This window comes from Tursiops truncatus, chromosome 11, assembly GCF_011762595.2.
Source record: "Tursiops truncatus isolate mTurTru1 chromosome 11, mTurTru1.mat.Y, whole genome shotgun sequence".
Taxonomy (NCBI): Eukaryota; Metazoa; Chordata; class Mammalia; order Artiodactyla; family Delphinidae; genus Tursiops; species Tursiops truncatus.
In genome coordinates this window covers 63,854,709-63,868,414 of record NC_047044.1, presented here as the reverse complement: position 1 = coordinate 63,868,414, position 13,706 = coordinate 63,854,709, and the positions used below count along the sequence as shown (strand labels likewise).

At 38.2% G+C, this 13,706-nt stretch overlaps 2 long non-coding RNA genes across 2 annotated transcripts in view; one reads left to right on the top strand and one right to left on the bottom strand.

The window, feature by feature from the left end:
- The window catches only part of LOC141275883 (uncharacterized), an 81,308-nt gene that overhangs the window by 30,401 nt on the left and 37,201 nt on the right, over window positions 1-13,706 (top strand). The window lies entirely within an intron of this gene.
- Window positions 168-2,303, bottom strand: LOC141275884 (uncharacterized). The gene is made up of 3 exons (XR_012324427.1): window positions 2,184-2,303; window positions 1,838-2,023; window positions 168-212 (listed from the first exon to the last, which is right to left on the bottom strand). It is a non-coding gene; the product is annotated as an uncharacterized lncRNA (long non-coding RNA).

The window sequence follows — 13,706 nt, the reverse complement described above, 5'->3', positions numbered from 1 at the left end:
GTGAAAAATGACAGTGGTAGTTTGATAGGGATTGCATTGAATTTGTAGATTGCTTTGGGTAGTAGAGTCATTTTCACAATGTTGATTCTTTCTTTCAACTTTTAAAATTATGGGTACTAAGGTGTTTATATTTGCCGCTTACATTTTATTTCTACTGGACAAAGCTACCTCGAAGCATTAGACAGATTTGACTGGAAAAGATGAGAAAGGGCCTACAAAACAGAATAAACAGATTACTGTTAGAATCTGTTTATAATCTACCAATCACATTCATTACTTCATCATCTGAACAATTCTGTACAATTTTACTTTATAGACTTAAAAAATAAGTGACTCACTTAAGGTCATAGGTGACAAACATTCCTTTAATATATATTTATTTTTTGCTATGTGCCAGGCACTGTAACTAAATCCTGGAAGTCAAAGGTCCCAAAGGAATTGTCTGTCTGTGGATTCAAGAACTCAGTCTGTGGAAACACATGTCAACAAATATTTGCAATAAAATGTGACAAATGCTGAAGTAGAGGAATATACTTTGCACTAGGAGCAAAGAAGTAAACATGTATGGGTGGGAGGTCAGAGATAGGCCTGACAGAAGTCTTGAGGGAGAGAAGAGTGGGGAGGTCTCCATTAATGAAAAAGAGGAGAATGTGGGCTTCCCTGGTGGCGCAGTGGTTGAGAGTCCAATGCAGGGGAGACAGGTTCGTGCCCCGGTCCGGGAAGATCCCACATGCCACGGAGCGGCTGGGCCCGTGATCCATGGCAGCTGAGCCTGCGCCTCTGGAGCCTGTGCTCCGCAACAGGAGAGGCCACAACAGTGAGAGGCCCGCGTACCAGAAAAAAAAAAAAAAACGAGGAGAATGTGCTAGACATGCAGTTGAGGAAGGGTATAGACCATGTTGTAGAGCAGATCATAGGGTATTTGGGGGAGGTGTTAAGCCAGGATTTGTATCTCAGGTCCTGGAACTAAGTCCAGGGGTTCTTTGCATTTATGTTTCCACAGGTGAGAAATACAAGGTATGTTAATCTGGGTATGTTAACAATACCAGTGTCTCAATGGTTTAACATAATAAAAGCTTATGTTTCTCATAAGTCACAGTGTGTAGCAGGCTTGTTGGAGCCAGTGGGTGGGGTGTCTGCTCCTTGCAATCATGGAAAGACCAGGTTTCTTCTATCTTGTGGTTCTACCATCCCCTGTTGCCTTGGAATCATCCAATCTGTGGGCCTCAGATAAAGGAGGAAAGCTGTGGCTGACTTATTGGAGATATCAGGGACAAGCCCTGGAAGTGCTCTCCGTCATTTTCACACATTTCCTTAGCCAGAATTCATGACTAAGGTGCATGCTCATATGGTTCCACCTAACTGCAGGGTGGCTGTACAGTGTGTGCACCCCAGTAGAAAAGGAAATGGGGTTTGATGAACAATTAGCATTGCCTCTGTCACACATATAATTAAATTAAGTTAAATAACCAAGCTGTCTTTACTTGAAAGAGAGATTTGGGGAGAGCTGGCAGATTATATCAAAAGAGGAAAGAAAAAGGAGGCAAAATAGTCATCTTTGGCCTGATGGCCCAATAATGGGTCATTAATATTTAATAAACATCTACTTTATGCCAGAACTTTGTTTTTTAACATCACAGGGAAAAAAATATAAAATACCTTTATATTTAGCTTATTAGCTTTAATGTGCCATCTCTTTAGCTTTCAATCAGCAAACTGCAGATATTATCTCAGCGTGGGTTTAAGAGCATCCAGTGAGCCAAAAGGCAAAATTAGGACTTGAACCCTGGCCTTAGACTTATAATCTGGTGCACCTGTCACCAGAGTGGTACTTTACCTTTCACAGTAATATATGGACAAGTCCAAACTCCTGTGTAAGGTGGGGTAATTAAATATGCAGTGAGTAGCAGGCAGGTGATTCCATCTTTTTAAGACTTTCTGGTGGAAGAGTTTCAAGATCAGCTTTGAGGGCAAAATGTAGGAACAGCATCTTGGGTAGAATCAGAAGGCAGAAGTGTACCTGCTGTGGGGTGAAGAACAAACAGGTGTGGACATGCCTATCTAGAGTAGAGAAGAAATGGGGAAATTGATAGAAAGATTAGAATAGTGGGTCAAGGATTTTTAATTTGCCATATCAAGTAATAGAGAGTCACTATATTTAGTGTTATAAGGAAGTGATATACCTGGTGGGTCCAATTATATCATTCTAAGGAAACTTGGTCATCCAGGGCTGCCCTGTTGATAGAGTTCAGAACGACCGAATGGGATGAGTTGGACCCAAAGCCAGATTCTAGTGTGTGCAGTACAGTTCCTCAGGACACAGCTGTGTTCTTCCTGGGGCTCAGGGAGAGGTCACAATCATTTAAGGTTCCAAGTTCTCCTTTGGACTTCAAAAGACCTTAAGAGACTCAGTCTCTTGCCTGTCAGCCTTAGCTCCTTCATTTCTGAACTCTTGTTCTGCTGTGGTTTGAATAAAAACATATAATGCAGGTGTTCACCAGTTTAGGATTGTGTTATAAGAGTTTCTTTATTAGTCAGTTGATTGCAATGAATTAGCAGCTTGGCTTACAAAAACCTTTTCCGCTATAATAAACCATACCTCCAGTTGCTAATTAGAGTCTAATCACCATTTATAACACTGCTTTTCTTCCATTCAAAGTTTTGAAGCTTGATGTCAGAGATGAGTTTTCTACCAACAGGGCAGTGCAGCTGTTTGTGTCCACTATGTCTAGGACTATAAAAGAAAGAGGAAGGTTGAGGGAAGTGTCAGGTTAGGATTCCTGTGGAAAGAAAGGGTAAGGGTCCCCTAGTCAGTAGTCGATAATTAAAACTGGTATTTGTAGAGCACTTCACAATTTACAAAATGCTTTTTTGTACATGTGATCTTCACAACTCAGGGAGATAGATAAATTATCTTTATCCCTAGTTTATTTTTAAGGAAATAGTGGTTCAGACATTTAAAATAGTAGAATCTCACTTTTTATTTTTATAATCCTGGGCAGATTTATGTAGATATACCTGTTTCCTAATTAATAAAATGAAAATCATTATACCTACTTTGTAGGGTTGTTGTGAAGAGTAAATGAGATGATGTAAATTGCCACCTTAAAATTGTCACTCGTTGGGCTTCCCTGGTGGCGCAGTGGTTGAGAGTCCGCTTGCCGATGCAGGGGACATGGGTTCGTGCCCCGGTCTGGGAAGATCCCACATGCCGCGGAGTGGCTGGGCCCGTGAGCCATGGCCACTGAGCCTGCGCGTCCGGAGCCTGTGCTCCGCAACGGGAGAGGCCACAGCAGTGAGAGGCCCACATACTGCAAAAAAAAAAAAAAAAAAAAAAAATTGTCACTCGCCATCTGCCTCTACAAGGATTAGGTCACTAGCCACTGTAGTTGCTGACCTTCAACACACCCTAAAAGGAGTTCAGGGTGGAGGTCAGGAATGAGGCACTCTGTGCTCTGGGAAAAACTGACAGAACAGGCCTTCAGATAGATATTTTTAGGAGAAGGTTTTAATGAGCCCAATTTTTTGCATCTTCTCATATCTAGGAAAGCACTAAAATCATTAATGGAGACATCTACGCCTTGTGACTATCAGCAACCTTCTTGTGACCAGCAGTAACCTTCTGCCAAAATGTGTGCTTGATTGCACGTATCGCCCTTCAGCAAAATCACATATATACTGACCTCCCCCACACACACCTCTTCGAAGCAATTCCTCAGAGCTATCTGAGCGGCTGTCTCCCAGGCTATAGTCCTCATTTTGCCCCAAATAAAACTTAAGTCGCAACTTTCACATTGTGCACTTTTTTTCAGTTGACAAAATAGACAATTTAATACATAGTAAGAATAGAGTAAATGATAAGACTTAGGAATTGAAGCTGCATAATGGGTGAAAAGAAGACTTCAGTAGCATGGGACAGAGCAAAGATGGGATGAAAGATAAATTTTATTCCTGAGTCACAGTGAGGTAGACAAATTGGTTGAAGCTGAAGGTGTAGGTGGCAGAGTAGGATGCTTTAACTGGAGATTAGGATGGGGGTTGCAGTTGTTGGTACTAACTAGATATAGGATATGATTGTGAAAGTGGGTGACTGAGGTGGTAGACAAGATCATTTAAGGTAAGAAAAAGTCGAAGAACTGGGAGGCTTGGTATTAGCAGGGATAGTAATCAAAATATTTAACTGCCAGTACTAGGGGTAGGCATGGATCCATCAAAATGAATGTAGGCTATCGTGCTATGCAGGGTCTTGGAGGCACTAGTGGCCATGAAAATGTTTCAGTATTTTAATGATCATACTTGTCCAGTTGAACCCAGGCCATAAGATGGATCGTCCACATGGATATTACCAGGAATGATGATGGGGTTATGGAAAGTGAGATAGCAAGCTAGTTGAGGGAGTCTTTAATGAAAGAAGGAGAATGACCAGGACTATGGTAGGTGATAATAACAAGGAAGGGTAGTGTGTGGTATGGCTTGATGTCTCAAAGGATCAGGACATTATTTAGGGAGGAAGGAGGAAAGTGGTACTTGAGGCAGCAATGAAGAGCAAAGAGAATATTTACTTGATTTTACTGATGACAAATCCTGAATTCCAGAGGTCACAGTGGAAGGAGTTAGATGTTATTTGGGGGGTTAGAGTCTAATTCAAATTAGGCAGTGTAGAGGACTATGATAGGGTAAGAATCTCTATGATGAGGAATGATCTGGAGGCCAAGGATTCTTGTGTTGTAAGCAGAGATATAGGACATGAGGGGATTAGTACTCTCAGGGGTAGGTGGATAATCAGTTCTAATTATAGCCCCCTTCTTGGGACTGGTCTAGTCATCTTGTCAATGGTGAGGTAAGGTATAAGGGTTGGCTGGGAGTGAGTAGATGAGGTGTGTGTGGTAGAATGAGGATCTCATTAGAAGTGTGCTGCACTTGTGGACCCTCTTCCAATCCTATTGTGGACAGAGTTAAGGCTAGAGGGGCTGTCTTTCCAGAAGTGCCAGAGTTCCGAGGTCCCTTAAATCATGCTTGGCAATGGTGGTGATGGTGTCAAGGCTTAGGGAGTTCTGTGGCTTACCCTTAAGTCCTATTGTCCTTGATATTGAGGGGGAGGAAAGGAGTGGCCTTACAAGGAGTTAACAGTTTCTTGTGTACTCTTTAAATAGGAAAATTTTAATTTAAAAGATAGTGCTAAATTGAATGGTGGGCACAAAGTTGTGCTAGAAATAGCACTAAACTAAGAACCAGAAGATTTGTTTTTAGTTCTGGCTTTGCCTCTGGGTGACAGATTAGAGCCTTAACCTCATCAATCAAATTGGTGTAATATCATGCCATTTTTTCCTTAAAAGCTGTTGTGAGGACTAAATTAAGGAAAAATATAGGCATATGGTATAAAACTTATAAAGCACTATTTAAAGGCAAGAAGTTGGCAATTGGCACTACTTGGCAGAAATAATTTGTAGTCAGTGTAAATAGTGAACCAAGTACAGGCAGCTGTCAGTTAGTGACAGCTGGTGTTGCAGTCAGGGTAAGACTAGATGTTTCATAAGATTTAAAGTTTTTTTGATGATGGGACACAACTCAAAGACAGATAGATGAAAGGCAGAACTCTTTGTTACTTATAGCTCCAAACTAGACAAGGCTGTCACACAGGGCCACACAGGAATTTGCACCCAGGGATAGGTAACAGTAAGCTGGAACTGCAGGAAATGCTTATGTATGGCAAACAGGAGTAGCTAGGTTTCATAGGCTTCTAGGGTATTGGGTATTTTGAATAATTCTTCAGGCCTAAGAAAGAAGGGGCTGTCCCTCGGTATAGGTATGGAGAAGGGGGCCTCTGGCAGTTGGGTATATATGTATTATAACCCAAGAGTGGGCACTTCCCTGGTGGTCCAGTGGTAGAGAATCCGCCTTCCAATGCAGGTGATGCGGGTTCATCCCTGGTCGGGGAACTAAGATCCCGCATGCCGTGGGGCAACTAAGCCAGCGTGCCACAACTACTGAGCTCGTACGCCTCAACGAGAGAGCCTGCGTGCCACAAACTACAGAGCCCACGTGCTCTGGAGCCTGCATGCCACAAACTACAGAGCCCATGCACTCTGGAGCCCATGCGTCACAACTAGAGAGAGAAAACCTGCAGGCCATAACTAGAGAGAAGCCCGCAAGCCACAACAAAGATCTCGCAGGCTGCAACGAAGACCACTCAGGCCGCAACTAAGACCTGACACAGCCAAAAAAATAAAGAAAAAGAAATAACCCAGTAATGTTAGAGCCTGATAAGGGAAGTAGTTGGGATGGGGATTTGACAAATTGCAGGTTAAGTGGAATAGAGGGTTTCAGTCATGGCAGGAAGACTGGGTCAAGACAGCACTTGGTGTTTTTTTTTGGCCATGCTGTGAGGCTTGCAAAATCTTAGTTCCCTGACCAGGGGTCGAACCCAGGCCCCCTGCAGTGGAAGCACGGAGTCCTAGCCACAGGATCACCAGGGAATTCTAGCACTTGTGAAATATCATGTTACAGGCAGACGGCTTCAAAGTGGTGTAATCTCAAATTGCCATTATTTTATAGTGCACAAACTTACTCTAAGCAGATTTCTCATTGACATAGTATAGTTTCTTAATTTAGTTATTTGTTGTCTTTTTTTAAATTGAAGTATAGTTGATTTACAATATTATATTAGTTTCAGGTGTACAGCAGTGATTTAATATTTTTATAGATTTTACCCCATTTAAAGTAAATATAATATATTGGCTATACTCCCTGTGCTGTACAATATATTTGCCTTTCTTATTTAGTTTATACCTACTAGTTTGTACCTCTTAATCCCTTTCCCCTATCTTGCCTCTCCCCTCACCCCTCTCCTCACTGGTAACCACTAGTTTGTTCTCTGTACCTCTGAGTATGTTTCTGTGTTGTTATATTCATTCATTTGTTTTATTTTTAACATTCCACATATAAGTGAAAACATACAGTATTTGTCTTTCTGTCTGCCTTATGTCACCAAGCATAATACTCTTCCGGTCCATCCATGTTGTTGCAAATGGCAAATTTTCATGCTCGTTTTTATGGCTGAGTAATATGCCATTGTGTGTGTGTGTGTGTGTGTGTGTGTGTGTGTGTGTGTGTGTGTGTATGTATGATTTTATATATATATATATATATATAATCACAGCTTCTTTATCCATTCATCTGTTGGTGGACACTTAGATTGCTTCCATATCTTGGCTATTGTGAATAATGCTGCTATAAACATTGGGGTGCATATATCTTTTCCAATTAGTGTTTTCTCATTTTCTTTGGATATATAACCAGGAGTGGAGTTGCTGAATAATATGATAGTTCTATTTTTATTTTTGAGGAAACTCCATACTGTTTTCCACAGGGGCTGTACCAATGTACATTCCCACCAACAGTGTACTAGGGCTCCCTTTTCTCCACATTCTGGCCAACATTTATTATTTGTTGTCTTTTTGCTGATAGCCATTCTGACAGGTGTGAGGTAATAACCCAGTGTGGTTTTGATTTGCAGTTCCCTGATTATTAGTGATGTTGAGCATGTTTGCATGTGCCTGTTGGCCACCTGTATCTCTTCTTTGGAAAAATGTCTATTCAGGCAATCTACCCATTTTTAATCAGGTTGGTCTTTTGATATTGAGTTGTATGAGCTTTTTACATGTTTTAGATATTGCCCCTTATCAGACATACCAATGTAAATATTTTCTCCAAATTCGGTAGGTTGTCCTTTTGTTTTGTTGATGCTTTCTAAGCTTCTAAGTTTAATCAGGTCTCATTTGTTTGTTTATTTTTGCTTTTGTTTTTCTTGCCTAAGGAGACCGATCCATAAAAAATATTGCTAAGACTTATGTCAAAGAGTGTACTGCCTATGTTTTCCTCTAAGAGTTTTATGGTTTCTGGTCTTACATTTAGATCTTTAATCCAAATTGAGGGTTTATTTTTGTATATGGCATGAGAAAATGTTCTAATTTCATTCTTTTACATGTAGCTGTCCAGTTTTCCTGGCACCAGCTATTGAAGAGACTGTCTTTTTCCCATTGTATGTTTTTTCCACCTTTGTCATAGATTAATTTACCGCAGTGCATGGATTTATTTTTGGGCTTTCTATTCTGTTCCATTGATCTATGTGTCTGTGCTTGTGCCAGTACCATACTGTTTTGATTACTGTAGCTTTGAAGTATAATCTGAAGTCAGGGGGCATGATTCCTCCAGTTTTGTTCTTCTTTCTCAAGATTGATTTGGCTATTTTAGGGTCTTTTGTGGTTCCCTATAAATTTTAGGATTGTTTGTTCTTGTTCTGTGAAAAACGTCCTGGGTATTTTGATAGGGATTGCATTACATCTGTAGATTGTTTTGGGTAGTATGGCCATTTTAACAATATTACTTTTTCTAATTGTAATTCATGAACATGGCTGTCTTTCCATTTATTTGTATCATCTTCACTTTCCTTCATCAATGTCTTATATTTCTCAGAGTACAGGTCTTTCACCTCCTTGGTTAAGTTTATTCCTAGGTATTTTATTCTTTTTGATGTGATATTGAATGGGTTTTTTTGCTTTCTCTTTTTGATAGCTCATTATTAGTGTATAGAGAAGCAATGGATTTCTGTATATTAATTTTGTATCCTGCAACTTTCCTAAATTCATTTATTCTAAATTTTTTTGGTAGAGATTTTAGGGTTTTCTATATATAGCATCATGTCACCTGCAAATAGTTACAGTTTTATTTCTTCCCTTCCAATTTGGATGCCATTTATTCCTTTTTCTTGTCTGATTGCTGTGGCTAGGACTTCCAATACTATATTAAATAGAGATGGTGAGAGTGGGCATCATTGTCTTGTTCCTGATTTTAGAGGAAAAGCTTTCAGCTTTCACCATTGAGTATGATGCTAGCTTTGATTTTGTCATAAATGGACTTTGCTATGTTGAGATATGTTCCCTCTATACCAAATTTGTTGAGGTTTTTTATCATTAGAGATGTTGAATTTTGCCAAATGCTTTTTCTGTGTCAATTGATATGATCATGTGATTTTTATCCTTTGCTTTGTTAATGTGGTGTATCACATTGATTGACTTGTGAATATTAAACCATCCTTGCACCCTTGGAATAATCCCACTTCATCACGGTGTACGATTCATTTTATATATTGTTGAATTCAGCTTGCTAATATATTGTTGAGGATTTATATATATTAATCATGGATATTGGCCTATAGTTTTCTTTATTTTTGGTAGTGTCTTTGTCTGGTTGTGGTATCAGGGTAATGGTGAACTCATAGAATGAATTTGGTAGTATTCTGTCCTCTCCAGTTTTTTTGAATAGTTTGAGAAGGATAGGTATTAGCTCTTCTTTATATGTTTGGTATATTTCCCCTTGAAGCTCTCTGGTCCTGGACTTTTGTTTCTTAGGAGTTTTTTTCATTCTGATTCAATTTCAATACTAGTAATCAGTCTGTTCAGATTATCTGTTTTTTCCTGGTTAAGTTTTGGAAGATTGTATGTTTCTAGGAATCTATCCATTCCTTCTAGTATGTCCAATTTGTTGGCATGTAATTGTTTGTAGTATTTTCTCATGAATACTACATGAATACATTGCTTGTAGTATTTGTATCTCTGTGATATTGGTTGTAATTTCTCCTCTTTCATTTCTTATTTTATTTGGGCCCTCTCTTTTTTCTTGATGAGCCTGGCTAAAGGCTTATCAATTTTGTTTATCTTTCCAAAGAACCAACTCTTGGTTTCATTAATCTTTTCTATTATTTTGGTCTCTATTTTATTTATTTCCTCTCTGATCCTTATTATTTCCTTCCTTCCCCTGACTTTGGGCTTTGTTTTTTCTCTTTTTTCTAATTTCTTTAGGTGGTAGTTTAAGTTGTTTGAGATTTTTCTTGTTTCTTAAGGTATGCCCATATCACTATAAATTTCCCTCTTAAACTGCTTTTACTGCATCCCATAGACTTGGAAAGTTGTATTTTTGTTTTCATTTGTCTCAAGCTATTTTCTAATTTCCTCTTTGATATCTTTGTTGACCCGTTGGATTTTTAGTAGCATGTTGTTTAGTCTTCACTTGTTTGTGTTTTTTCCATTTTTCATCCTGTGATTGATTTCTAGTTTCATGCAATTATAGTTGGAAAATGTGCTTGATATAATTTCTATCCTATTACATTTGTTGAGACTTGCTTTGTGATCTAGCATGTGAGGTATCCCAGAGAAAGTTCCATGTGCACTTGAAAAGAATATGTATTCTGCTGTTTTTTGTTTGTTTGTTTTATTCTGCCGTTTTTTGATGGAATGCCCTGTGGATATCTATTAAGTCCAACTGGTCTAATGTGTCATTTAAGGCCATAGTTTTCTTAGTGGATTTCTGTCTGGATGATCTGTCCATTGATGTAAGTGGGGTGTTAAAGTGTCCTCTTATTATTGTATTATTTTCAATTTCTCCCTTTATGTCTGTTAGTACTTGTTTTATATTAAAGTGCTCTTATATTAGGTGCATATTTGTTTATGAGTGTTATATCCTCTTTTTGTATCGATGCCTTTATCATTACATGATGCCCTTCTTTGTCTTTTGTTATAGACTTCGTTTTAAAGTCTATTTTGCCTGACATGAGTATTGCTACTCCAGCTTTCTGTTTCCATTTGCTTGGAGTATATTTTTCCATCCCTGCACTTTCATTCTGTGTCTTTATCTCTGAAATAAGTCTCTTATAGCAGCATATAGATGGGTCTTGTTTTTTATACAAACAACCCATCCTGTTTCTTTTGATTGGAGCATTTAGTTCATTGACATTTAAAGTGATTATTGATAGGTATGTACTTATTAACATTTTGTTAGTTGTTTTCTAGTTGTTTTGGTAGTTCTCCTCTGTTCTTTTCTTCTTTTAGTCTCTTCCCTTGTGGTTTGATGATTTTCTTTAGTGGTACGCTTGTATTCTTTTCTCTCTAGTTTTTATGTATCTATTGGAGGTTTTTGATTTGTGGTTACCATAGAGTTCATATATGTTGACCTATTATAGCTTACCTACTCGTTTTAATCTTGTTATTTCAGTTCAAACACATTCTGAAAGCTCTACATTTTTACCCTCCCCCACTATGTTTTGTGTTTTCAATATCATGTTTTACACCTTTGTGTCTATCCTTTAACTGTTTATTGTAGTTATAGTTGATTTTACAATTTGTCTTTTAATCTTTGTACTAACTTATTTAAGTGGTTGATCCACAGCCTTACCATATATTTGCCTTTACATGTGGGATTTTTCCTTTCCTATAATGTCTTATTTTTGTTGTAGTCTTTTCTATTTCAGTTAAAGAAGACCCTTAAACACTTTGTAAGGTCAGTTTAGTTTTGATTAACTCTTTAGATCTTGCTTGTCTGAGAAGCTCTTTATCTTTCCTTTAATTCTGAATGATAACCTTGCTGGGTAGAGTATCCTAGATTGTAGGTTTTTCTCTTTCAGCACATTAAACATATTATTCCACTCCCTTTTGGCCTGCAAAATTTCTGCAGAAAAATCAGCTGATAGCGTTACGGGGGTTCCCTTGTATGTGACCCTTTGTTTTTCTCTTGCTGCCTTTAAAATTATCTCTTTAACTTTTGGCATTTTAATTATGACATGTCTTGGTGTGGGTCTTTTTGGTTTCATCTTGTTTAGGACTCTCTTTGCTTCCTGTACCTGGACATCTATTTCTTTCTTTAGGTTCAGGAAGTTTTCAACTGTAATTTCATCAAATACATTTTCTACCCCCTTTTGTCTCTCTCTTCTCCTTCTTGGTGTATGTTTGACATTGTCATAGAGGTCCCTTAAACTATCCTTATTTTTTTAATGTGTTTTTCTTTTTGCTGTTCTGATAAGGTTGTTTCCATTATTCTATCTTCCAGATCACTTGTGTGTTCTGTATCATTAAGCTGCTGTTAATTCCTTCTAGTGTAATTTTTATTTCAGTTATTGTATTCTTCAGCTCTGACTGGCTCTTTTTTTATATTTTCTAGTTCTTTTTAAGAATTCTTGCTGTGTTCATTTACTCTTTTCCCAAGTTCAGTTAGCATTCTTATTACTATTGCTTTGAACTCTTTATCAGGTAAATTACTTATCTTTGTTTCATTAGGGTGGTTTTTTTCTTGTTCTTTTGTTTGAAACATATTCCTTTGTCTTCTCATCTTGTTTTTAACTTTCTCTTTCTTTATGAAATTAGGTGAAGCAGTTACCTATCTCAGTCTTGAAGTCATTTCCTTGTGTGGGAGCATCCCTATGTAGTCTGCATGTGCCCAGTGGCTTTGGTAGGAGAGCTGGATATGAAGTGAGCATGGGCCACATCTTACCCTGGGTTCTGCTGGCAACCACCACCTTGGTGGGAAGTAGGGATGGATTTGAAGGGCTAGAGCCAGAGCCAAGTGTGATCAGGACTTTTCCTATGCTTAATGGCTATTACCACCCTGTTGGAGGCAGGTTTGGGGCCCAAGGTGCTGGAGCAGGACCCCTGAAGCAGTTGTATTTCTCCTGGGTGTGATGGTAGTCTTTGCCTTGGTTGGGTTATGGCTGGGGCCTGAGGGACTGCACTTCTATGCTGGTTTCACTTTTTCCTCTGTGTATATGCCTTAGTTAGAGGCTGGGTTGGGGCCTCAGTGCCTGGCGCTACACTATTAAGCTGGTTTTTCTCCTACAGGCTTTGGTGGTCTCCACCCTGGAACTAGTTTTGCTCCTCCCAAATGTAGGCAGGGACACATACACTGGAAAGGTTGCTTCTGCCCTGGTCAGAGGCAGGTCTGGAGTTCAAGTCAACTCTTTTCCCTCTATGTGTGCACACTCTTATTGGCAATGGCAGCCTTTGCCTTAGTTTAAAAGTAAAAGGATGGGAAAGGATATAACATTATATACAATTATGAGAAAGTGAAGGCGTTATAGAAATCTAGGGCAAAGTAGACTTCAGAACAAGCCATAGTATAGGGAAAAGTATACTTCAGAACAAGCCATACTACTAGGGATAAATAAGGACACTTCATGATAATAAAAAAATCAATTTTCCAAGAAGACACAACAGAGCTTCAAAATAATGAAGGAAAAACTAATGGAATTGAAAGAAGAAATAGACAAATTCTCAATGATACTTGTGAATTTATTTTAACTCTCCTTTCTCACTAATTAATACAAAAAGTAGACAGAAAATCAGTAAGGATATAGAAGACTTGAATAACATAACCACAAACTTTATCTAGTAATCATTTATAGAACACTCCATTCAACAACAGCTGAATACACATGGAACAGTCTGAAGCTAGAACTATGATTATCCATTAAGGAAATTGATCACAACGGAACTAAATTATAAATCAATATTTGAAAGTATATGGAAAATCCCAAAATAGTTAAATGTCAAACAACACACTTTCAAATAACCCCAGAGGTCAAAGAAGAAACCACAAAGGAAATAGTAAATTATTTTTTAACTGAATGAAAATGAAAACATCAGCATTTGTGGGGTACAGCTAAATTAATACTTAAAGGGAAATTAAATGCTTATATTAGAAAAGAAGAAAGGTCTAAAATCCATCTTAAGAGGTCAGAAAAAATCAACGTAGACTGAAAATAAATATAAAGAAACAAAGTTGAAGTCAACAAAATAAGAAACAATAAAGAAAATGAATTAAACCAAAAACTTTTTTAAAAAGTCAGTAAAGTTAATAAACCTCCATTAGATTGATTAAGA